Here is a 26158-nt window from a genome sequence, read left to right as displayed (position 1 = left end):
AATCTTACGTTTGCTGCTTTTCACCTACCTGGCATTACAGTTTTAAAAGCTAACAGTATATTTACTTGATTATAACAGTAACTATAGTTGCAATTAGCGTGAAAATGATATGAGACGACGCGGCCATTTGGATGAACTTTAATAACTTTTGTGATGTCTTCACCATACATTTATTTAATTGTTTCTAAAACCATCTTACTCGTTTCGACATTCCGTCATTTTCAAACGCTATAAGATACAGCACAAAACAGGTATCAGAAGATATGAAAATATGTTACATTTCATGACTGATTAGAGACATAGTATAATGAGTCGAATATGGCCTTCTAGCTTACCAGTGCATTTGTCTGTTTACATTTGCGTTTCATTGTTACATTGTATAAAACCATTTCATCAGTGAACTATTCATGGAAAATATTATCACAATGTTTCACAAAAGGTGTTTATTTGCAAAACAAAGTCTAACAGATCTTTTGAGTAGTCGAAAAAAATACATTGGGAGTGTACGCTGAGTGACGTTAGGGTACATGAGGCCAGGCCTATTGACAAACTTTCTTTAAATATACAACTTTCAGCTGACCACCGTCAGTAAAAGTGCGTAAGAACCCTTTAACAAATATTTGCAAAAGTCTTGAGGCACGTAGCATTAATTCATGAGGAACAGGTGGCGCCCATGCATTGCTATTTCCGCCAATGAGAGCAAATAAATGTATACAGGAAATTCAAACACTTTGAGATGGCGCAATCTAGGAACTCCATACATCAGTTCCGTCAGTAGCTTATACAACCATCCAAAATTGCATTATGGACACTGTTAACCCCCAAATATCAGTTTAACTACAATCCAAAACACAATCATCTAAAAACCAGTGAAATACTACTGCTAATGGTGCATTGGCAGTTGTGCTACTTTATATAACTTACTCTTTTACTTACGTTACATGTCACAGATTTTTCTCCAATAATGAAATAAAATTCTTACAGAAATAGGTATAATTATACACTAAAGCGCCAAACAAAATGGTATAGGCATGCGAATTCAGATACAGAGGTATGTACACGTATAGAAGACGGCGTTGCGGTCTGCAACGCCTATATAAGACAAGTGCCTGGCGCAGTTGTTAGATCGGTTATTGGTGCTACAATGACGGGTTATCAAGAGTTACATAAGTCTTAACGTGGTGTTGTAGTCGGCGTACGAGCGATGGGTCACAGCATCTTCGAGGTAGCGATGAAGAGGGTTTTTTTCCGTACAATCATTTCACGATTGTTCCATGAACATCAGGTATCCGGTGGAACATCAAATCTCCGACATCGCTCACGCCGGAAAAAGATTCTGCAAGAACGGGACCAACGACGAATGAAGAGAATCGTTCAACGTGAAAGAAGTGGAAGTCTTCCTCAAATTGCTGCATATTTCAATCCTGGCCCATCACCTGGTGCGAAACATTCAACGAAACATCATCGATATGGGCTTCCGAGGCCGAAGACCCACTTGCGTACACTCGACGACTGCACGACACAAAGCTTTACGCCTCGCCTGCACTCGCCAACACCGACGTTGGACTGTTGATGACTGGAAACATGTTGCCTAGTAGAGTGAGTCTTCTTTAAAATTGTATCGAGCGGGTGCACCTGTAGGGGTATGGAGACAACCTCATGAATCCATGGACCCTGCATGTCAGCAGGGGACTGTTCAAGCTGGTGGAGGCTCTGTAATGGTGTGGGGAGTGGGCAGTTGGAGTGATGTGGGACCCCTGATATGTCTAGATACGTCTAGATACGACTCTGACAGGTGACACGTACGTAAGCATCCTCTCTGATTCATGTCCATTGCGCATTCCGACAGCCTTGTGCAATTCCAGCAGGACAGTGCGACAGCCCACACGTTCAGAATTGCTACAGAGTGGCTTCAGGAACACTCTTCTGAGGTTAAAGACTTACGCAGGCCACCAAACTCTCTTGACATGAACGTTCTTGGGCATATCTGTGATGCTTTGCAACGTTCTATTCAGAAGAGATCTCCACGCCTCGTACTCTTATGGGTTTATGGATAGTACTGCGGGATTCATGGTGTCAATTCCCTCCAGCACTACTTCAGACATTAGTCGAGTCCATGCCACGTCGTGTTGCGGCACTTCTGTGTGTTCGCGGGGGCCCTACACGATATTAGACAAATGTACAAGTTTCTTTGGTTCTTCACTATGCAAAAACCCGTAGCTGTAATTGCGTGTATGACAATTAAAAAATGAATAAGAGCTATAGAGATTTGTAGAGCGAGGTAGGTAATAGGTTTAGAAATGCTAAACTTAAAAATAGCGTACAAAAGATCTTTTATGCTTCTGTACCATAAAACTGTTTTCAGTGAATAACAAACATTGTAAAATGCCATGCCACAATTGAAGAATGGTGGTGTGGGAAGAGTTGAAGGGGTATTCAAGATTAAGTCTGATGAATAGAAAAATCTGGTAATACTATTAGTAAACCTCTAACTAAAAATGTTCTATAAAATGACAACTCTATTTAAAATACCACGACGATTAATCCCGATAAATTGAAAAATCCTTGTAAAACTGTATGTACACCTATATCTACAAACGTTTCATCAGAAAATAACTTTAAATAAAGCAACGTACAAGCCGCGGCAGTTACAATAACGCTCTTGCGGAGTGTTTTCCATTTATGCTAAGCACCATCTAGCGATGAATAACAGCTTATGAATACTCTACTGGTCTGTGACCAATACGAGCGCATAACGCTGTATGTATAGTGAATAATTAAACATTTAATCATCTTGCGTAAAAAAGAAACATAGGAGGAAGCCACACAAATGTGCACAGCCTTGGAAGTAAAGTACAGAATGGTACGGCATATATCAGAAAAAGAATACTGTGTAGCGACGAACTGTAGTGTGCCACCAACTACCGAGGCCTTAGGCAATTCTTGGTGAAATCTATTTGTTCGTTTAGTATTTCTCATGAAAATTTTGTTTTACTCCGAAAAATTGTCCACTTCCTCAAGCGTAGTTAACTGCTCTGGTGTTCACTTCTGCCGTTGGCGAAGAGATATCGAGGCATTTCGATCCTCAGTTTTTTAGTTCCGCACGAAACTCTTTCAAGCCCAGCCAAGCATTAAAACCTTCACAATAAAGCCATTATGCATCGGAATGTTCTCCTGAGCACGTAGGGCATACGATGTATGACGTTAAACTTGGTATCTGGTGGGGAATTTTTTAAGCGGCTCACACTGTACAAAATAATTTAGTACGTTTTGTGCAGTAATTTTGTGCATCGACTTTGGTGTAGGTCGATCAGACACTGAGAAAGAGCCCAATCAGTGTTCCTTGCAGCTACATGGGTTTAGTTTTTGTGTGGTTTTCCAAAGTACTTTAAGGCCCTAATGCCAGGGTGGATACTCTGGAAAGGTCACGCTCGATTTTACGCGCCTCCTTCGTCCGATTCAGGGCCAGCGCTCCCTCTTCCGTCTTTAATTACCTCGTCGCCAAGGGGGCTTTAAGCTCTAATCTTCCTTACTTGTTAGGCTCAAGTCCCGACTTCTAATTTACTAAGTACTTTAAGGTCGGAGTGCCTTAATATCGGTAGAATGAAGTGTCTTCTTCCAGCCTTCTTAACGCGCCCAAATGTAAGGACAACTCTAAGGTCATTGGATTATACTAAAACGCAGTTAGCCACTAACTCCTCTTTGTGGTTTACATGTGAGTGAAATGTATCGAAAGCGATGGGCCATTCATTTTTATATTGCAACTGAAGTCGCCAGTAAACCACGAGTCACACCACAAGCGTCGTCGAAATCTCAGTGGCAGTGGAACGTGATTCATACTGGTGTCTAAGAATTAAGTAATTTTCCTTTTTACGTCAGCTCCTCTCCTGAAAGAGGGAATAGAATTCTGAAATGCTTGATGATGCATTCTTTCGTCCCATAATTTGTGTCTAACTACGTTTTGATCCGGATGATTACTCAGTAGGAACGTTTGATATTCCGGAGTAATAGATGTCTTTTTTGTTATTCCCATCACAAATCATATTTTACTACTAGCTGCGTAAAATCTCTGTCAAAAAGTCATAGAAAGAAACCGTAGGGGGATACATGAGCCATCAAGCTGGCTGTGGAAAAGTTCTCACACCTATCTGTTCCTGCCCTCCTCAGGGTTGTGTGAATAATGTTTTTCCAAAAGTCTAGTGGTACTATGCGTACAGTCTCACGGTCGTTTGGCCGACACCTCACACAATGATTTTAGAAATTCTGAGGGAATGTTGTGTGTCCCATCTGTTTTGTTTGATTGCAATTCTTCCAAAGGTCGGGAAATTTTTACTCGAAACCGGATCCCCTGGGACATCAATATAAACTTCCGTTTCTTCCTATATTAAGTCTTCAGGGAAGCCTTCCACTTTCGTAGGGACCTTTTTCACCTATACGCTGCAATTTCTGTACTTGTCTTTGGAATTCCCATTTCACTGTTACTGTTCAATAATATATATATATATATATATATATATATATATATATATATATATATATATATATATATATATATATATAATATCAACAAAGGTTTTTTTTATTTTTCTATGTTTAGAATATGTCCTACGACGACCATTTTTTCCAATTTTTACATTTTTCCTGCACTCATTTCGCCTTAGTTTCTCTACATTTCGTATTCATTTTATTCTCAAGTAACATGCACTGGAGTCCAAAATTAAAGCAACGAACGGAAATTTTACAAGGTTGTGTCTATTTTGTCACAAAACATTATAAATACGTGTTAGCAAAGTAGGAAAAATATGAAGAATAAAGAACTACAACACGGATAAAGGCAGACAAAAATGTTATTCCTTTTTTCTCAACTTAACAGATTTGCACACACATTCCGACAACTGGTTAACGCGTTCAGTATGGAGTGTGGCAGCAATACAGGGCTGACAACGACGGGTTCTACTGAGGATGATGCCATCAATCTGATGTCGATGCAGTTATGCCCATTATTCCTGCAGAGCTGCCCGCAGGTCTTGAAGAGTGCTTGGTGGATGCTGACGCGATGCAGCCCGTCTCCGTAGTGCATCCCAGACGTGTCTATGGGATTCAAATCGGGAGAGCGAGCAGGCCATGCTATGCGTTCAATAAGCTCAGTTCCCAAGAAAACATCAGTCACGTGTGCTCTATGAGGTCGAGCATTGTGGTCCATCACTACGGAGTCTGGGCCCACAGCACCTCGCAACAGCCGCACATGAGGTCCCGAGATCTCGTCACGATACCCGACAGCAGTTAAGCCTTGACGATTCGACCGCGCAAGTTCATGAAGAGATGTTCGAGTGGTCAGAATAATCCCTGCCAACATCGTTAGGGATCCTCCTCCAAATCGGTCTCTTTCCACAATGTTTGTGTCCCGAAATCGTGTTCCACGTTCTCTCCAGGTGCGTGATGCGAATCCGTGGAGAATCACTCTCCAGACCAAATCAGCACTCATCTGTGAAAAGAACAGTTCGACCGTCCAGGTGGCATGTACACGACTCCACTCTAGACATTCCCTTACGTGAAGGCTGTCACAGGTGCACATGCAAAAGATCTCCGACAATAGAGGCCACTCTGTCGAACTCTTCCGTACACCGTTCGCCTCGATGCAACACGTCCAATGGATGCTGCGAGGTCCGATGCCAGTAGCCGCGCAGTATTAAGGCGGCATCGTTTTGTCCTTACAGCCGAACAACGGTCCTCTCTTTCTTATGCGACATGTGGTCGGTATTGTCCTGGTCTTCGGGATACAGTTTCGATCCCTATAAACTGCCACTACATCCGAGAAGCAGTAGAAGGATTCACATTAAGCCACCGGGCCACATCACCTTGCGACTATCCTGCTTCCATTCTACCCGTGGCCCTCCAGCGCAGAGCGCCATGTAGTCGCCTTCTCTGCGCCATACTGCACCGTCTGTGGCTGTGTACACAGCGACTGTGGATGTGGGGCTACCCGGCAAATACTAGCCCGTTTGATAGGTTCCCTGACGTCATCGTTGGCGTGGTTGTCTGCTCACCAGAATGCCATCTTGCGTGTAGAACACGATCGTACGGATGTCTATTGACAGTTCGTAAAACTATACCGTGAATCAGACACAGGATGGGGAAACAGCGACTTTTGCTTTAATTTTGAACACGAGCGTATATTGCTGCCTTTCCGTCTTTTCCTGAGCGTTTTGCACTTTCTTCTTTCAAAGAATCGAGATATTTTTTCTGTTACCCAAGATTTCTTCGCAGTTACCTTCCTTACGCCTGTATTTTTACGTCCAATTTCTGTCATTGGCCCTTATAGAGATGTCTGTATCTCATCAACTGAACTGCCTGCTATGGTATTCATTATCATTTAGAACGTAGACTAGCTGAAACAAAAATTGCCGAACACACGAAATAGCTTCTATGAAAATAAGACCTTCTTTCGAAATGACTTTTTTGCATGGACGCCAGATGGTTAGTAGATTCATGGCAGTGAATTGTAGAGGCATCTGTCTAGCAGCAGAAATCATTACTATCGGTCCTCCACCCACAGGAAAGGAATTCTGCTTTCTTTTCCCATCATTAACGGCCTAACATCATAGATTCCAATGTCTTCCGTCATTGGCCCCTGTAACTACCTATCCGAATTTCTCAAGTTTCAGTCAGACGTATAAGATGATATTAAGACGGCTGTTCACAAATTAATCTCCGACTGGCTATTGGAAAAAAATGCACAATTTGTTCTTAAAAATTGACATAATTTTTCCACAAAGTTGCCACCCAGCTTCAAACACTTGTCGTACCAAGTCATCAGCTTCAGTATCTCTTCGTCAGCGAATAGTGCAGCTCGGTGCTTCAGCCAGTTGTTGACAGCATCCTTGAACTTATCATCTATCGTGAAGTGCCAACAAGTTGAAGGGGACGATAGGCGATGACAAAGTACAGTCAACAATAATGATTTAACAATGGCAAAATGATGTAACGTTTGCCCTCGTTTGGTTGCTCCCACAGACTGGTTGCACTCAAAGAATGTATGAATGACTCAATAGGCACTTAAAACTACAAGCCTATGAGTCGATCGTTTCCCAACCATCGACTGAATAGATTTTTCCAGTCGGTTGTTCCCATTACTAGGCATCAGACGAAGTATTCCTTTGTTGTGAAACTTCCTGGCAGATTAAAACTGTGCGCCCGACCGAGACTCGAACTCGGGACCTTTGCCTTTCGCGGGCAAGTGCTCTACCAACTGAGCTACCGAAGCACGACTCACGCGCGGTCTCACAGCTTTACTTCTGCCAGTATCTCCTCTCCTACCTTCCAAACTTTACAGAAGCTCTCCTGCGAACCTTGCAGAGCTAGCACTCCTGAAAGAAAGGATATTGCGGAGACATGGCTTAGCCACAGTCTGGGGGATGTTTCCAGAATGAGATTTTCACTCTGCAGCGGAGTGTGCGCTGACATGAAACTTCCTGGCAGATTAAAACTGGTAGAGCACTTGCCCGCGAAAGGCAAAGGTCCCGAGTTCGAGTCTCGGTCGGGCACACAGTTTTAATCTGCCAGGAAGTTTCATATCAGCGCACACTCCGCCGCAGAGTGAAAATCTCATTCTGGAAATATTCCTTTGTTGTTTTCTTTCGGCAGCGAGTGACTCTGCATCGTGACTTCCGATGTGTCTATTTTCTGTTCTTGAACTTGCACTTTTTCTGGTCTGATTATCTGTACTTTGACCACCTGTGTGTGTCCCTCTTTGTAAGATATTGTGTCGACAAATTTAATTCCTGGCCCCTCCAAAGCGCACACTAATACTTCGAAGCAGGCTTTTCCCCTCTCGGTCCTGTAAAATACTTGTAAATTTATAACTTTCTGCGGAAGGAAACGGCAAAGGACTTTGACCGATATGTTGACCTGGGGTGTAATACAGTTCCAATTTTGCCCCTGACCCCCATTTCACGAATCTGTATTCACCAAGTACCGCAAAACTATCGCTTCGCATTCAGAAATTAAACTAGGTGGCTAGGTCGCCCGGTGTTTTGTATAATATGTTAGGGGCCCAAGTAAGGCCGTACTAAGGTCTGCAATAGTTCTTGCAGGACATAAAGGTTTCATACGGCAATGCGGGTTTTAATTTGTCTGCATATAATATTACTACTTCATTTAACAGAAAGCTGACATGTGCCAGAAGTATAATGTAACTTTCGTGTGATATACTTTCACTCTGTGCAATTGCCTTGTTAGGGGGAAGGTACTTCCAGTAAGACCATACCATGGTTCAAATAAGAAATTGCCCATAGTTCATCTAATACTCCACGAGACTACACCATGTATTGATATAAGACGTGTAAGTATCGAATAGAACATTTATGTGATAAATTTATGTGATAATAACAAATTCAAGTTAAAAATGAATTAATTTTCACACTCTGGGTAAATGAAACTGTCTGAATAACACTTTATTAGTCAAATACAAGAAAAAAAATGGTTCAAATGGCTCTGAGCACTATGGGACTTAACTTCTAAAGTCATCAGCCCCTATAACTTAGAACTACTTAAACCTAACTAACCTAAGAACATCACACACATCCATGCCCGAGGCAGGACTCGAACCTGCGACCCAAGCGGTCGCGCGGTTCCAGACTGTAGCGCCTAGAACCTCTCGGCCACTCCGACCGGCTGTCAAATACACTCTCCATGAACATAACCTAATACAAAGCCTTGTATAAGCTGCCGGCTGCTGTGGCCGAGCGGTCCTAGGCGCTTCAGTCCGGAACACGGGTAGCGGAGGCTGTGAGGCGTGGACTGGGCGGTTTTTTAGGTTAGAAGGCCTCGGGAAAGTACGGGGTGGGCTGCAATCTCAAAGTGTGCACGGCAAATACAGGACGTGCTTGGATCAAGAAACAGTCGGAACTGTAGTTGTAAATTGTTGTAGTTGTGCTGGGAAAGTCCCTGAGCTTCAAGCGCTAATAGAAAGCACAGAAGCTAAAATCGTTATAGGTACAGAAAGCTGGCTAAAGCCTGAAATAAGTTCTGCAGAAATTTTTACGAAGTCTCAGACGGTGTTCAGGAAAGATAGATTAGGCAGAATTGGTGGTGGAGTGTTTGTGTCTGTCAGTAGTCGTTTATCTTGTAGTGAAGTCGAAGTAGATACTCCGTGCGAATTGGTATGGGTGGAGGTTGTACTTAACAACCGAACTAAGCCAATTGGCTCCTTCTACCGACCCCTAGACTCCGATGATATAGTTGCTGAACAGTTCAGATAAAATTTGAGTCTCGTAATAAATAAATATCCCACTTATACGGTTATAGTTGGTGGGGACTTCAACCTTCCCTCGATATGTCGGCAAAAATACTTGTTCAAAACCGGTGGTAGGCAGAAAACATCTTCCGAGAATGTCCAAAATGCTTTCTCCGACAATTATTTCAAGCAGTTAGTCCACGAACCCACGCGAATTATAAATGGTTGCGAAAACACACTTGACCCTTAGCCACAAACAATCCAGAGCTAATAGAGAGCATCATGACTGATACAGGGATTAGTGATCACAAGGTCGTAGTAGCTAGGCTCAATACCGTTTCTTCCAAATCCACCAGAGACAAAAGCAAAATAATTTTATTTAAAAAAGAGGATAAAGTGTCACTAGAAGCCTTCCTAAGAGACAATCTCCTTTCCTTCCGAATTTACTATGCAAATGTAGACGAGATGTGGCTCAAATTCAAAGATATAGTAGCAACAGCAATTGAGAGATTCATACCTCATAAATTGGTGAGAGATGGAACTGATCCCCCATGGTACACAAAACAGGTCCGAACGCTGTTGCAGAGGCAACGGAAAAAGCATGCGAAGTTCAGAAGAACGCGAAATCCCGAAGATTGGCTAAAATTTACAGACGCGCGAAATTTGACACGGACTTCAATGCGAGATGCCTTTAATAGGTTCCACAACGAAACATTGTCTCGAAATGTGGTAGAAAATCCGAAGAAATTCTGGTCGTATGTAAAGTACACAAGCGGCAAGACGCAGTCAATACCTTCGCTGCGCAGTGCCGATGGTACTGTTACCGACGACTGTGCCGCTAAAGCGGAGTTACTGAACGCAGTTTTCCGAAATTCCTTCCCCAGGTAAGACGAGTGGAATATTCCAGAATTTGAAACACGAACGTCTGCTAGCATGAGTTTTTTAGAAGTAGATACCTTAGGGGTTGCAACTCAATTCGCTTGATACGGGCAAGTCTTCAGGTCCAGATTGTATACCGATTTGGTTCCTTTCAGATTGAGCTTATACAATAGCTCCCTACTTAGCAAACATATACAACCGCTCGCTCACCGATACATCTGTACCTACAGACTGGAAAATTGTGCAGGTCGCACCAGTGTTGAGGAAGAGCAGTAGGAGTAATCCATCGTACTACAGACCTATATCATTGACGTCGGTTTGCAGTAGGGTTTTGGAGCATATACTGTATTCAAACATTATGAATCACCTCGAAGGGAACGCTCTATTGATACGTAATCAGCATGGTTTCAGAAAACATCGTTCTTGTGCAACGCAGCTAGCTCTTTATTCGCACGAAGTAATGACCGCTATCGACAGGGGATCTCAAGTTGATTCCCTATTTCTAGATTTCCAGAAAGCTTTTGACACCGTTCCTCACAAGCGACTTCTAATCAAGCTGCGGGCCTATGGGGTATCGTCTCAGTTGTGCGACTGGATTCGTGATTTCCTGTCAGGAAGGTCGCAGTTCGTAGTAATAGACGGCAAATCATCGAGTAAAACTGAAGTGATATCAGGTGTTCCCCAGGGAAGCGTCCTGGGACCTCTGCTGTTCCTGATCTATATATATGACCTAGGTGACAATCTGAGCAGTTCTCTTAGGTTGTTCGCAGATGATGCTGTAATTAACGGTGTAGTAAGGTCATCCGAAGACGAGTATCAGTTGCAAAGCGATTTACAAAAAATTTCTATATGGTGTGGCAGGTGGCAGTTGACGCTAAATAACGAAAAGTGTGAGGTGATCCACATGAGTTCCAAAAGAAATCCGCTCGAATTCGATTACCCGATAAATAGTAGAATTCTCAAGGCTGCAAATCAACTAAGTACCTGGGTGTTAAAATTACGAACAACTTCAGTTGGAAAGACGACATAGATAATATTGTGGGGAAGGCGAGCCAAAGGTTGCGTTTCATTGGCAGGACACTTAGAAGATGCAACAAGTCCACTAAAGATACAGCTTACACTACACTCGTTCGTCCTCTGTTAGAATATTGCTGCGCGGTGTGGGATCCTTACCAGGTGGTAATGACGGAGGATATCAAAAGGGTGCAAAAAAGGGCAGCTCGTTTTGTATTATCACGTAATAGGGAAGAGAGTGTGGCAGATATGATACGCGAGTTGGGATGGAAGTCATTAAAGCAAAGACGTTTTTCGTCGCGGCGAGATCTATTTACGAAATTTCAGTCACCAACTTTCCCTTCCGAATGCGAAAATATTTTGTTGAGCCCAACCCACATAGGTAGGAATGGTCATCAAAATAAAATAAGCGAAATCAGAGCTCTAACAGAAAGGTTTAGGTGTTCGTTTCTCCCGCGCGCTTTTCAGGAGTGGAATGGTAGGGAGATAGTATGATTGTGGTTCGATGAACCCTCTGCCAAGCACTTAAATGTGAATTGCAGAGTAATCATGTAGATGTAGATGAACCGGGGTGCTGCTACGGTGACAGGTTCGAATCCTGCCTCGGGTATGGATGTGTATGATGTCCTTTGGTTAGTTAAGATTAAGTAGTTCTAAGTCTAGGGAACAGATGACCACAGATGTTAAGTCCCATAGTGCTTAGTGCCATTTGAGCCTTTTTGTATAAGCTACACGAGCCTCTTTACTAACAAATCAATACCAGCTCACAGACAGTTGTATAGACCTGTACTTGTGCTTGGTGGAGAGAGATTCTTGGAGCTACTCTGGTATTTGCTAACCATCGAGTTCCCTGTAGGCTTGCTAGCCTTCAATGTTGTTTAACTCTCGTTGTTTGTGAATAGTGACTTCACAACTACTAGGCCTCTAGAGTTCAAGGCGTGACATCAATAAGTCTTTTGCTGCTCCATTTTAGGTGTGGCGACTGATGTGTCTGAGCGACAGGTGTGGGTGGCAGAAAACTGTTCCCAGAAATGTTAGGTGAGACCTCGGACAAAGTTGAGGAAGCGAATGCAACTACCGCAATAATGTCTTGGGTATGTGGGTACATCCCAGTTGCTATGAACCCAGATACCAAGTTCACATCAGTCATAGATCTATCCCCAACTCTAGAAATGTTTCCCCAAATGCAGCTCTGTTTATTTTACGTTTTGGATGAGTGGTTGCAGTTCGCGGGTATAATTACTGGGTAGGCGAAACGGAGTAATGTTTTGTCTTTCCGCTGCGAAAAACAATACCATTTTCAAGATGTTAAGAAGACCCATCACAAATAAGTAATATTTCTGTTAGATTTGACTTGTGCTGGGAAAAATAGTCGATCTACTATGTAAGACAATGGATGGTCATGCTCCCCTTTAGCGTCATCACAAATCTGCTGTCAGGAGGATTCTCTTCTCAGTGTGGTCTCAATCTCTGTCCCTTGAACAAAATCATGGGAGGTTTATAATATCCCAAAGAGTTTCTTCATGTAACAACTGTTGCTTTCTCTGGGTATTCTGGAGCTACCAAATGAACTCATTTAGCTCCTTTACGTGTAAAGACTTACTGCTGGTGGTGCAACGTAAGTCTACGTTTCTATACAACATTGTACAGCAGATGAGATTTATTAGGTACACCGATTTGATACATTACTTGCCATTACCCATTACTTGTTATAGAGTCATAAAGTAGTCAGCAAATAAATAAATAAAAATGGCGTCCTGCTTTATACCCTGAGAATACTGCTTATGACAATCATCGCTACATGTGTGAGTCGAAAAATTCTACGCCATAGTTCCTCCTCTTACTCTATGTTGCAGTACAACGTCGTCGTAAACTCCTTTCAGATATTGTGGAGATAACATGTTTGCGAACTGTCCGTCTGGGAACATGGAACGTTTTTGGTGCATTTGCTATCGACAGGCCGTGACAAGCAGCTGCTGAAGGCAACACTCTCTGCTCCTTTATCCGCAAGGCTCGCTTCTGTTGCACATGCTTCACTACTAAAGAGAATAAAAATTCTCTACTGAACTAATGTATTATATGGCATTAATTATGGTCAGTTTATATCCCTTACAAAAATTAAAATTTATCAAAAAATGCAGTATTGAGACTGCCTGGTTTCGAATTATAGACTATTTAACCGGCAGCCATATATGCAGGCTCATGAAATAATGCAACAAAACAGTGTAAAATCACTGAAATTCTAATTTCCTAGACATACCTCAGTAATAGACTTTCTAAGGAAGCTAAGATGAACACAGAAATGAATAATTGCATGAGAGTAACTAATTAGACCACATCTGGCCTTGTTCGTTGCACCGCCCCACGACCAAATTTCTTTGGTTCAAATGGATCTGAGCACTATGAGACTTAACACCTGTGGTCACCAGTCCCCTAGAACTTAGAACTGCTTAAACCTAACTAACCTAAGGACATCACACACATCCATACCCGAGGCAGGATTCGAACCTGCGACCGTAGCAGTTGCGCGGTTCCGGACTGGAGCGTCTAGAACCGCTCGGCTACCGCGGCCGGCTCCAAATTTTATTTAGTTGATATTTAAATGCCTGAATATTAATACATTACTCAGTGAAATAAAGTAGCATTAAGTAGACTTTGAGATAGTGTACAAACAATTGAAATAGGACAACTATTATCTCCGGTTTATCCAAAAGAACTTTGCTGCAGAAACCACAACTAATTAAACACCAAAAGCAAGTCAGCATGAAGGGACACTGAATCCTGCTAGAAGAAACAACCTCCTATAAGGCGATCAGAGTTACTTCATTATCAAGTAGTTGCTGCCATCCAGAAGTTTTCTAGCGTACATTTTCCACAGATACTCACTAGTCTTATTATTTACCTCGCTTTATTTGGGGCCACGTACCTAAGATTCTTATTCATGCCTAGCAATTATCAGATAGTTTTCCGTTTTGTTCGTAAGTCACTTGAGGCGTAGAACGGGCGGTTTTCGAACAAGAGTCGACTTACTTCTCCACTTTTGTCCAGTCTGAGCATGTGACAAGATATTATAGTCTACCCTCCCTATCTTTTTTGTTCACTGCGCAACCTCTGATGAAAATTTTCAAAAATATTTGGCCAAGCGACACATTCGTCCGGTTTGTTTTTTTATGAATACACGACACGTTGCACGGCGCTCTGGGTAACACAGACTGATGACAGGCGTTTCGCTGCAAGGTACCCCTCGTCAGGTTAACACCGGTTCAGCTGCAAAGGGCGCCTACGCTCAGTCACGGCCCGCAGATAAACAGACTGGCCGCTGTATCCATGGACCAAAGCCGCATGAATAAGGAACAACGCGTACTTACTGGCCTCGCGCGCAGGTACTATGTAAATTGCAGAGGGACAGGACAGAGTTGTGGTGTCGGCGGGGTATAACTAATTCCAGACTGCAGGCTCCTGTCTCTCTCTCTCTCTCTCTCTCTCTCTCTCTCTCTCTCTCTCTCTCTCTCCGGCGGCGACCATGCGTCACGACTCGCAGAGCTCGGTCACCGTCACGCGACAGTCGGCCACAGAGGCCGGCCAGTACGGCGACAGGGGATGACGGACGCAGCGCTGACAGCGGCGTCCGGTATTAACTGGGGGCAGCAGCGCGGTGACGTGTAAAGGGAGCAATAAAAGCAGCGCAGAGGTGAGGCCAGGCCGCCCACCCCTTTCGCCCGATGTCCCACCAGTGGAAACACGCAGGTGACGATGTAGCGTTATAGCGCCGCTCGCTGGATGGGTAATCGATTGTCATCGGAAATATGTGGCAGATTTAGAGGTCCAATGGCAGTCGCTCTTTCACACCAGTCTGCAAGGAAACTTCACGCAGTGAAATCCTTTTTATCATAATTTTGTGCAGTCTGTGGTTTCCTGCCACGTGTCCCTTCAAAATTGTAATAAATAAAACAAATCGAATGTAATCTCAGAAACATGGGATAACGAAATTTTCATTAACAATATTAAATCATTCCTAAAAAAGTATTTGTAACTAATTTTTTTAAAAAAAGCACGCTATACGCCTCTTAGACTTACAAGAAGTTTCCAGCCAGTACAGGAAGATTACGTAATAATGTTACAGATTTTCAAACTTGATGGATAAGGATAAACGTACGAGCTTGATGTAAGCGACCTCGGTTCGGAAACGCCCGGGTCCAAAAATGTAAGCGAAAATCGTTCTGATACCTCTCACAGTAGAATACACGTACCGGCACTGTTGTTGTTTGAGATTGTACCGCAGGTTGCTTTGAGATGTGGTGGTATGCACCAAAATAATGTCTCGTAAACACCACCTCTAAGATGCATGTTTCAAGGGCTATGTGCTCTTGTTCATCTTCAGTACTGTGAAACTGGAAGCTCTTTGGTTTCAGTATTTGTGGAGGAGACAGTAACGGCTAAAAGAAAGACGTCCAATGAATATGGGTATTTTAATGTATACCTTAAGAGCTACGGCGCATTCGTTCTGTAGAAGAGATTTGTTGCAAATTACCCAAGACGCACAACTCGTCAAAGCTATTAAGGTATGCATTTTAGAACCCATATTTACCAGAATTTGTTCTTGTTTTGATCGATACTGCCACGTCTGAAAGTTGCCCATTCTACAGTCTCAGTAACGGCAGTACGGGTACACGTATTCGACTGTCAGACGTATCAGAACGAGTTTCTGCTTATAACTTCTGACTCGGTCGTTTCGAGACTACGGACCCTTACCTAAAATTGATACACTTATCCTTCTACATCGTAGCCGAAAATTTGTAATATGATGCGTATACGGATGATACAAGAAGTAGAGAGTGTTAAATTCTTGGGACTACAGCTTCATAATAAATTTAACTGGGTGGTGTATGTCAGAACTGCTGAAGCGCCTAAACGAATCTCTAGTAGCAGTGCGAATGTTGTCAGACATACGTCATATAAAAGGAAAAGCTAACATGCTTCGCTTATTTCCATTTCATAATAACAGACAGCATTATCTTTTGGGGTAACTCATCACGACAAGGTAAAGCTTTCAGAAGCCAAAAACATGTAATACGAATTATTCTGGGCATGAACACCGGAACGTTCTGCAGAGACCTGTCCAACATCGTATACTACACTAACTAATGCTTTCCAATTTGGTTATTACTTAACGAAATTTGTGATTAAAAACATATCTCCTTATCAGATCAACTATTCATTTCATGGAATCAATACTAGGAACAAGAATAATTTTCATAAAGATTTAAAGTCTCTTACTTTGGTCCAGGAAGGTATCCTTTAATCAGGAACACACATTTTCAAGAACTTTCTAGCAAACGTAAGAAATTTAACTAGTAATAAAGTTGAGTTTAAGAGGAGCCTAATGTTCTTATTGGTGGCAATCCTCTTTACTCCATTTCGTAGAAGTATCTACTTATGCGTGTATGTTGTGAATAATACCAAACAACGTGAGTGATACGTACAACCTGACTTGTGTGCGCGCCGGCCGCTGTGGTCGGGCGGCCCTATGCGCTTCAGTCCGGAACCGCGCTGCTGCTACGGTCGTATGTTCGAACCCAGCCTCGGGCATGGATGTGTGTGATGTCATTAGGTTTGTTAGGTTGAGTAGTTCTAAGTCTAGGGGACTGATGACCTCAGATGCTAAGTCCCATAGTGTTTAGAGCCATCTGAACCACTATTTGTGAACAAATTCTGTGCAGTAATGCGATAACTGTAAACAAGTGTTTTAAAATGATTCTTCAGTCTGATAATGATTGGCTACAATAGCCCAATAATTTTCATGTGAACCTCAATGTACTGAACGTTGACACGTTTTTGTGACAAGTGTGCTTTTACGTTTTAAATGAAAATATGTTTAAGATGTTTTTTACTTATTACACATTATCGAGGACCATAACACTTGGAAAAAACGGAAGTTAGATTACCATATCTGCGTTTCTTTGTAAATATTTATTGTGTATTCTTGTTTTCTGACGTGTTCTGTATCCTGGGCAAACAGGACCTACTTCCTTCCATCTCAACTGCGTTCATCACAACTACTTGTGCTCTATTTCTTTTTCTTTTTCTTTTCCTGTTATTTCTCTACATCATGACGTTCCACGACGACAACGAAGAACTAGCGAGGTGGCGCAGTGGTTAGACACTGGACTCGCATTCGGAAGGACGACGGTTCAATCCCGCGTCCGGCCATCCTGATTTAGGTTTTCCGTGATTTCCCTAAATCACTCCAGGCAAATGCCGGGATGGTTCCTCTGAAAGGGCACGGCCGACTTCCTTCCCGAATCCGATGAGACCGATGACCACGCTGTCTGGTCTCCTTCCCCAAACCAACCAACCAACCAACCAACGAAGAACTCGGACGAAATGTGGGACGGGCTTCGAGTATCAAAGCGAGGACAGAAACCTCATTCACTGAACGCTGTACTCCAGCAGCCTTTTCCACTACCTGCGTGACTGAACTGTGCGGCTACGAACGTCTAAATCTGTTGTACTCCACGACACACATTACGGAGTGTGGCAGAGGATACTTTACGTACCAATGTCACTCGCTCATATTCCTGCACCAGTCACGAATGCACAGAAATGTCGACTGTTATTAATTATATGTATGAGCGGGAATCTCTCTGATTTTACCATTAAGGTGTTTTCGTGAGGTATACGTTTGAAGAAGCTGTATGTTGGTCGACTTGAACGTACGTTCTCGGAATTTCAGCAGTGTACCTCGCCTTTAAACACAACTCCTTTCTTGTGGCGGCTAACCCTCGAGTTGGACGTGCATCTCCATTACACTAAGCCTGTAACAACGCACAGGGTTTGGACAAAAATATGGTAAGACCGCGAGGAAGGCTTGCTTGAACTTAACTGCAAATGCTAGTGAAGCCTGCAGGTTGCGCTGTTTTATTTGACTACGAACGGCACCCCTGAAATGTCCACAGTACATTGCAAGTGTCATGGTGGTCAGAGCAGTGTTCCGTGTAGTTGTGAGTGGTTTATGACGAAGCTGAGTGAATACTCACGTGCGCAAATTGTACGTGGTCGTGTGGTGGGTGCGTCCGTAATGAAGATAGCTGAAATGTTTGTGGCACCGCAGCGAAGGTTTATACCGCTTACAGAGAAAGCGAAGAAAAACCACCAAGTTACAACGCGTACGAAAGTGTGTGTTGAATGCTCATGATGGCTGGTAACTGAAGGAGATTGTGAGAAAAAATAATAGGACGAAAGTTGGAAAACAATTTTTTTCACAATGCGGGATAACAGTCATAGTATATTTCTTTAAAGTCGGTACCACCATTATACTCTTGATTATTTTCAGTGTTACACTTACACTTACACTGTCATGATTTCGGCTTCAAAGTGCCATTATCAAGTGTTATACAGTGCCTAAGATGGCATACTCTCGTATTTAAAATACACTATTAGACACATTGTCTAAGGGTCGATATTTGTGGTGAAGCCTATTGCTTTGTTTCAACACTGAGTATACCATCTTGACTATCAGAAATATCAACCGTTAGACAATGTGTCTAATAGTGTATTTTAAATATGAGAGTATGCCATCTTAGGCACTGTATAACACTTAAAACACTTGATAATGGCACTTTGAAGCGGAAATCATGATAGTGTAACAGTAAATGTAACACTGCAAATAAACAACAGTCAAATTGCGATACTGACTTTAAAGAAACAGTTGGAAAAGTCACTGCAGAACTGAATGTCGTACCTAAACAGCACGAGGGAGCTCCAAAAGCAGGGAATTGGAGGGCGAGATGGAATTGCTAAACCACTGCAAACGCCCACAGCAGGAAGGTCATAGAACCTGGGCTATGGAGAAATGGAACAGAGACATTTTTTGGATAAATCTTCCCTTGGACTGTTTTACAATTTCTGGCCGAGTTTACGTCTCAAGAGTGAAACATGAGGGGAGTTCGGTGGTGCTTTTGGCAGCCATATCGTGGTATTTCGTGGGTCGCAGGTTACTCTGCAAGGTCGCATTACTGCCGATGATCATGTGACATCTCTGGCTGATCAGTTCCACAGTGGCAATGCTGCGCCCCAGGACGACAAGGCCGCCGTTCACAAAGCTCGCGTCGCCCAGGACTTGTTTCGCGAAGAGGAGGATGAACTGCTGCATCTCTGCTGGCCACCACCAGTCACCAGGTTTCACTATTACTGAGCCCTTGCAGCTCAGCTCGTGATCGCTATTCACCTCCATCTTAGTTACCTGAACTTGCACTACTTTTCAGAAAGACTGATGTAACATGCCCTCGAAAACCATACAAGTTTTTATCCTTTCCGAGACGACTGAACATTGTTTTATCCAAACCGTGTTGGAAGTGTGTACCTTCCAAAAATATCTTTCCAGTGTCGTTGCTCCAGTTCATTCTGGAAACAGCAGTTGCACTACTACGCCCCGTTTCTAATTTATTTGTTCATATTTATGTTTTGCGATTAGTTTCACGGTCGCAGGAGTATTCACATGTACTCATTCTTGTCTGCAGCAAAGCTGTCCAGCTGGAATCTGATATTATCAGTGCAAATGTGAACAGCGATATTGGCTGATTCCTTTATGATAGGGGTTCACTTTATACACGAAGAAACGCTTCAAAATGTGGCTGCGATCACGAAAATAGTCGCAGACACTAGCGAAAACATGTGAATCCGTTTAGGTCATCCAGAAATTATCACCTTGCTGTGTTCTACTGTAGATAGTGTGCAGTGAAGTTCACTTAAAGTCAGAAGTGTGCTTTCCATTCTGGATGTTGTATTGATTGTTCCTGCTTCCCTTTTTCCTTCAGAAACTCATTAATAGCAGGTCTTAAGTCGAAAACTCGTACCGGGCGTCCCTCGACTTCACCAACGCAATATATAACGTATCCATACGCTTTGACAAAAAACACCCAGAGAAGAGGGCTTGAAGGCCCAACGGTACCGACCGGCCGCCGTGTTATCCTCAGCCCTCAGATGTAGATACGGAAGGGCATGTGTGTTGAGCACAAACCGCCCCCCCCCCCCTCTCTGCCTGTTTGTTCAGTTCCATCAAAAACTGTTGACGTTGTAGCAATACCTGTGACTGCAGAAAATTTACTATTCGCACCGCCAGTTTCATCAAGTGCTCCACGCATGACAATTTAGCGGAAGGTGCTTCTAGATGCACAGAACAAAAAGACCGATACAAAACGCCTATCGATCGTTGTAATTTTTTACTCTTTCGTCAATTACATATTTAAACTCTTTCCGCCTGGTTTTGTAGTGGTGTTCTCAGCTAAATTTGCGGGACCTGTTGATTATGCGGCTGGATAATAGACACTGAGAACACTCATACATCCCTCGTGTGACTTCCATTCATTTTTAAAGAATGCGATTGTAGATCGCTTAGGCTGTCTCTTTTCGTGCCGGCCGGAGTGGCCGAGCGGTTCTAGGCGCTACAGTCTGCGACCGCGCGACCGCTACGGTCGCAGGTTCGAATCCTGCCTCGGGCATGGATGAGTGTGATGTCCTTAGGTTAGTTAGGTTTAAGTAGTTCTAAGTTCTAGGGGACTGATGACCTCAGCAGTTAAGTCCACAGTGCTCAGAGCCATTCGAACTATGTTTTGTCTCTTTCGGTACAAACAACCGCAGGACCTTGGAACCACCTCTATATCACGAATAAGTAACGAAGGAAAACATCACTCATACCATTATTCACTGGAACCGAAGAAAGTCGTGCCGGCAGCATGATTCAGCAGCAAACGCCGGAAGAAACAGTGTCGCATCGCACCGCTAAACGTAATGTCGGGCTGTACCCAGTAGTTCCGAGAAGGACCGAGCAAGGCCGAGAAGTGCAGAGACAAACGGAGCCTCGTATGGCACGTGTGGAGCGCATTGTGCACCCGTGAAGTTTTGCGTGCTGTGGCCAGCTCTCTTCTATAGCGTCGTCCGATGAACTGCCTGTGTGAGGGTTTCCCTCAATATAGCTGGGTGACCCAAAAGTCCATTAACATTTGGAAATTCGGGAAATTCAATTCTTCACGGAATGATGTAGGCAGAAAAGTAAAATTTGACACATAAGCTTCGAACGGCATGGAGTTTTATTGAAACCAAACAAAGGGCACGAAATGACCAACCGACAGCGCTTCATATGAAACAAAAGCAATAATTAGCGTAACAATTGATTTTCAGCAAATAAGATGTTATGGTATTTACAACGAGTGCTCTACATGTAGGCCATCATTCATGAACAATACCTTTAGTCTAGGAACAATGTTGTGAATAGCATAGCGACATACACGGAATATCAGTAGGTGTGGTGAGAAATTGCTGTCGGGTGTTGTCTGTTAGCATCCGTAATGTGGCTGGACGATTGTGCAATGCTCGTGACTCCATATAACTCCACAACCTGTAATCACATGGATTGACGTCTGGGGACCTGGGTGGCCAAGCATGGTGGAAGTGGCGGTTCAGCACACGGCTGTCACCAAACGACAGTTCGTGGTAATTGACGGAAAGTCATCGAGTAAAACAGAAGTGACTTCAGGCGTTCCCCAAAGTAGTGTTACAGCCCCTTTGCTGTTCCTTATCTATATAAACGATCTGGGAGACAAACTGAGCAGCCGTCTTCGGTTGTTGGCAGATGACGATGTCCTTTATCGACTAATAAAATCATCAGAAGATCAAAAGAAACTGCAAAACGATTTATAAAAAATATCTGAATGGTGCTAAAGGTGGCAGTTGACCCTAAATAACGAAAAGTGTGTGGCCATCCACATGAGTGCTAAAAGGAATACGTTGAACTTCGGTTACATGATAAATCAGTCCAATCTAAAAGCCGTAAATTCAACTAAATACCTAGGTATTACAGTTACGAACAACTTAAATTGGAAAGAATACATAGAAAATGTTGTGGGGAAGGCTAATCAAAGGCTGCGTTTTACTGGCATGACACTTAGAAAATGTAACAGACCTACTAAGGAGACTGCCTACACTACGCTTGTCCGTCCTCTTTTAGAATACTGCTGCGCGGTGTGGGATCCTTACTAGGTAGGGCTGACCTAGTACATCGAAAAAGTTCAAAGAAAGGCAGCACGTTTTGTATTATCGCGAACTATGGGAGAGATTGTCACAGAAATGATACAGGATTTGGGCTGGAAATCATTAAAAGAGGCATTTTTCGTTGCGACGGTATCTTCTCACAAAATTCCAGCCACCAACTTTCTCCTCCGAATGCGAAAATATTTTGTTGACTCCAACCTACATAGGGTGGAACGATCACCACGATAAAATAAGGGAAATCCGAGCTCGTTCGGGAATATATAGGTGTTCATTCTTTCCGCCTGCTATACGAGATTGGAATATTAGAGAATTGTGAAGGTGATTCGATGAACCCTCTGCCAGGCACTTAAATGTGATTTGCAGAGTATCCATGTTGATTTAGATGTAGATGTAAGTAGTTTTAATAAAGTCGCCCGTTGTACATAGAACTCGTGAGTACTGACTTAACATAAGCTCAGTTAATGACACCCAGTACACTGTTAACTTTTGTGTAGCTTTGCAACCAGTTTTGGCACCATTAATCAGTACTGAGTCAACAGGAGCTGAGCCAATGGGATCCAATACACTGTTAACTTCTGTGAAGCTTTGCAACCATGACATTAGAACATAGAGTAGTACGTAGGGCGTCATTCGCTTTGAGTTATGTACTGTACAATTTTTCAGTGCACGAAGACGTTCTGTTCATTTCTGTCCTACAATTAAAAGTAGCCATAGTAAGGTACTTTTTTACTGTAAAAAACGACATTCCACTACAACTCAATCACCTGTTCTGACCGCTTCGTTACTATGACAACCCAACGTGAGTCTCAATCAATTCTTATGTTTTCCAGAAAATTAATGACAATTACTAAATATCTTGAACGAGAACGTGTACAAAAATTGACAATCTCTAGACTGCTTGTTGCTACCATTTTCCAGGCATCTCTGCCGCACTGTATAAACAAACACATGATTTACTAACGGTAAAATATTATTCTGAGTACGAAATCACCACATATTTTGCAGGCGTCATATTTAAACAATACGATCGTAAGCATTGAGAGATCGAAACTGTTACACACTTTCTTCCAATTTTTCATCAAGTACCACAAAATTCCTTGGAGTACACTACGATCCCAGTGGATTTCTCAAGAATACGAAGAATTTAGGCACATGGTCAGTTGAGAAATGTCTATGTTGCTCTGCTGCACTGCCGATATGCAAGGAAACAAGACGTACACCACTGTTTAACAGTAAATTTAGACGGATAATTTGCTTATCACTAAACCCAATGCGAACTGAACTGCATAACAATTTTCAGGAGACCGGATTTCGAATCCCGGCGCTCGTACAAACTATAATTCATTGTTTCAGCCTACATCATCATCGTAGGTAAAGCTGACTCTATATGCATGTGAGCAGCTCAGCATGTAATTTTTAAGATAGAAAAGCAGTGACATTGTGAATAAGGAGAAGAGGGAATGTATAAGGGATAGGAAAAATGTAATTCAACGGTAAGTGGATTCTGCGAGAACGCCCACGAGTTCGTAAATCTGAAGAAGTTAACAGCATATTCCGCATCACAAAATGAGACCAACATAAAGGAGATACACAAGTCCGAATGGTACAGTTTTACGAGTATCTTGCTCAGAATATGTAACATCCAGCGTGTTTGTAGACTACACATAAATATGTGCTGCACGTCTGTATAGATACTCATATTTTCCTGCAGTGACAAAACCTACATCTACATCTAGATTTACATGGTTACTCTGCAATTCACACCTAAGCGCCTGGCAGAGGCTTCGTCGAACCATTTTCGTACTACTTCTCTACCATTTCACTCTCGAATGGCGCGTGGGAAGAAGGAACGCCTAAATCATTCCGTTCGAGCTCTGATTTCTATTATTTTATCATGATGATCATTTCTCTCCACGTAAGTAGGTGTCAAAAAAATATTTTCGCATCCGGAAGAGGAAGTTAGTGATTGAAATTTTGTAAATTGATCTCGCCCCAAAGGAAACCGCCTTTGTTTCAGTGACTGCCACCCCAACTCGCGTATCGTATCAGTGACACTGTCACCCCTATTGCGCGATAACACGAAACTGCACTTTTTCGATGTCCTTCGTGAATCCTACCCGGTAAGGATCCCACACCGCGCAGCAATATTCCAGCAGAGGACGGACAAGTGTAATGTAGGCTGTCTCTTTAGTGGGTTTGTCGCATCTTCTAAGTGTTCTGCCAACAAAGCGCAGTCTCTGTTTCGCCTTCTCTACAATATTATATATGTGGTCTCTCCAATTTAAGTTGCTCGTAATTGTAAGTCCTAGGTATTTAGTCGAATTGACAGCCCTTAGATTTGTGCGATTTATCGTATACCCAAAATTTATCCGATTTCTTTTAGTACCCATGTGGATTACATCACACTTTTCTTTGCTTAGTGCAAATTGCAACTTTTCACAACATATAGAAATTCTCTCTAGATCATTTTGTAATTGGAATTGATCGTCTGATGATTTTACTAGACGGTAAATTACAGCGTCATCTGCAAATAATGTTAGGGGGCTGCTCAGATTATCACCTAGATCATTTATGTAAATCAGGAACAGCAGAGGGCCCATGACACTACCTTGCGGAACGCCAGATATCACTTCTGTTCTACTCGATGATTTACCGTCTATCGCTCCAACTGTGACCTCTCTGAGACGAAATCACGAATCCAGTCACACAACTGAGACGATACTCCATATGCACGCAATTTGATTAATAGTTGCTTGTGAGGAACGATATCAAAAGCCTTCTGGAAATCTAGGAATAAGGAATCGATATGAGATCCCTTGTCGACAGCAATCATTACTTCATGGGAATAAAGAGCTAGATGTGTTACACAAGAACGATTTTTCTGCATCCGTGTTGGTTATGTATCAATAAGTCATTTTCTTCAAGGTGATTTATAATGTTCGAGTACAGTATATGCTCCAAAATCCTACTGCAAATTGAGGTCGGTGATATGGGTCTGTAATTCAATGGGTTACTCGTATTCCCTTTCTTGAATATTGGTGTGACCTCTGCTACTTTCCAGTCTTTAGCAACAGACCTTTCGTCAAGTGAGCGGTTGTATGTGATTGCTAAGAAAGGCGCTATTGTGTCTGCATACTCTGAAAGGAACCTGATTGGTATACCATCTGGACCGGAAGACTAGTGGAGACGATAATTCTGTTGGGTTCTGGTTTCCTTTGTAACGCCACCAACATATCTCCTAGAACTGTTATACGTTGAATGTGTATTTCAGTGACGCACTGAAGCCAGTAATACTTGCTGGTACACTAGAACACCATTAAACTCTGAAACGTAAGCCTTGCCTCGTCAGAATCACAAATGTTTTGCCATCTACGGCTTGCCTCCATCAAAACGCGAGCTTCATCCCGGCTCATTCCACTTGGCACTCGCGAGCGGAGAGATGAGATGTGTGCTAACAGACTGCGGAGGCGCCACGCCTGGTGGTTAACGCCTGCTCGACACCAGTCTAATTACAGACGGAGCTTATCGAGAATTCCATTTCGCAGTGTTAAGCGGCCTCTATAGTGACGTAGACACAGGCCTGTTTAACGCTTCACCGAAGCCGAAGAATAATTCAGTCTCCGCAGATTACTTCGCTCTGTCATCTGAAAGGCAGAACGGAAGGGTATTTCGCCGGCATTGTATGTCAGACTGTTGCGTCGCTCCTGTTTCGAGTACAGCATTTCCTTCCACTGTGTGATAGTTGTGGTGAAATTCGTGTGTCCTCCACCTGTTACTACGTTGTAATACAGTGAAGGAACGGATACTACCACCACGACAATTGATTGTAAGCTACAGTAACAAAAAGGAATTCTAAAAGAATATTATACATTGTTGAGGGATACAGCCACAACAAGCGACAAATATTTTCAGAGGTTACACTTTACTGCCATGACCAGTTTAGGGCCGTTATGCCCATTTTTGGATGAGTAGACTCGCATC

General features: G+C 42.9%; 1 protein-coding gene and 1 non-coding gene across 2 annotated transcripts in view; both read right to left on the bottom strand.

Annotated features, from left to right (window-relative positions):
• Nucleotides 1-26158, bottom strand: part of LOC126473635 (dipeptidase 1-like) — a 1495347-nt gene that overhangs the window by 488473 nt on the left and 980716 nt on the right. The window lies entirely within an intron of this gene.
• Nucleotides 7190-7264, bottom strand: Trnas-cga (transfer RNA serine (anticodon CGA)). The gene has a single exon. It is a non-coding gene; the product is annotated as a tRNA-Ser (tRNA).

Source organism: Schistocerca serialis, chromosome 4, assembly GCF_023864345.2.
Source record: "Schistocerca serialis cubense isolate TAMUIC-IGC-003099 chromosome 4, iqSchSeri2.2, whole genome shotgun sequence".
Taxonomy (NCBI): domain Eukaryota; kingdom Metazoa; phylum Arthropoda; class Insecta; order Orthoptera; family Acrididae; genus Schistocerca; species Schistocerca serialis.
The sequence above is the reverse complement of the archived record's forward strand: the minus strand, read 5'-3'. Positions and strand labels throughout refer to the sequence as shown.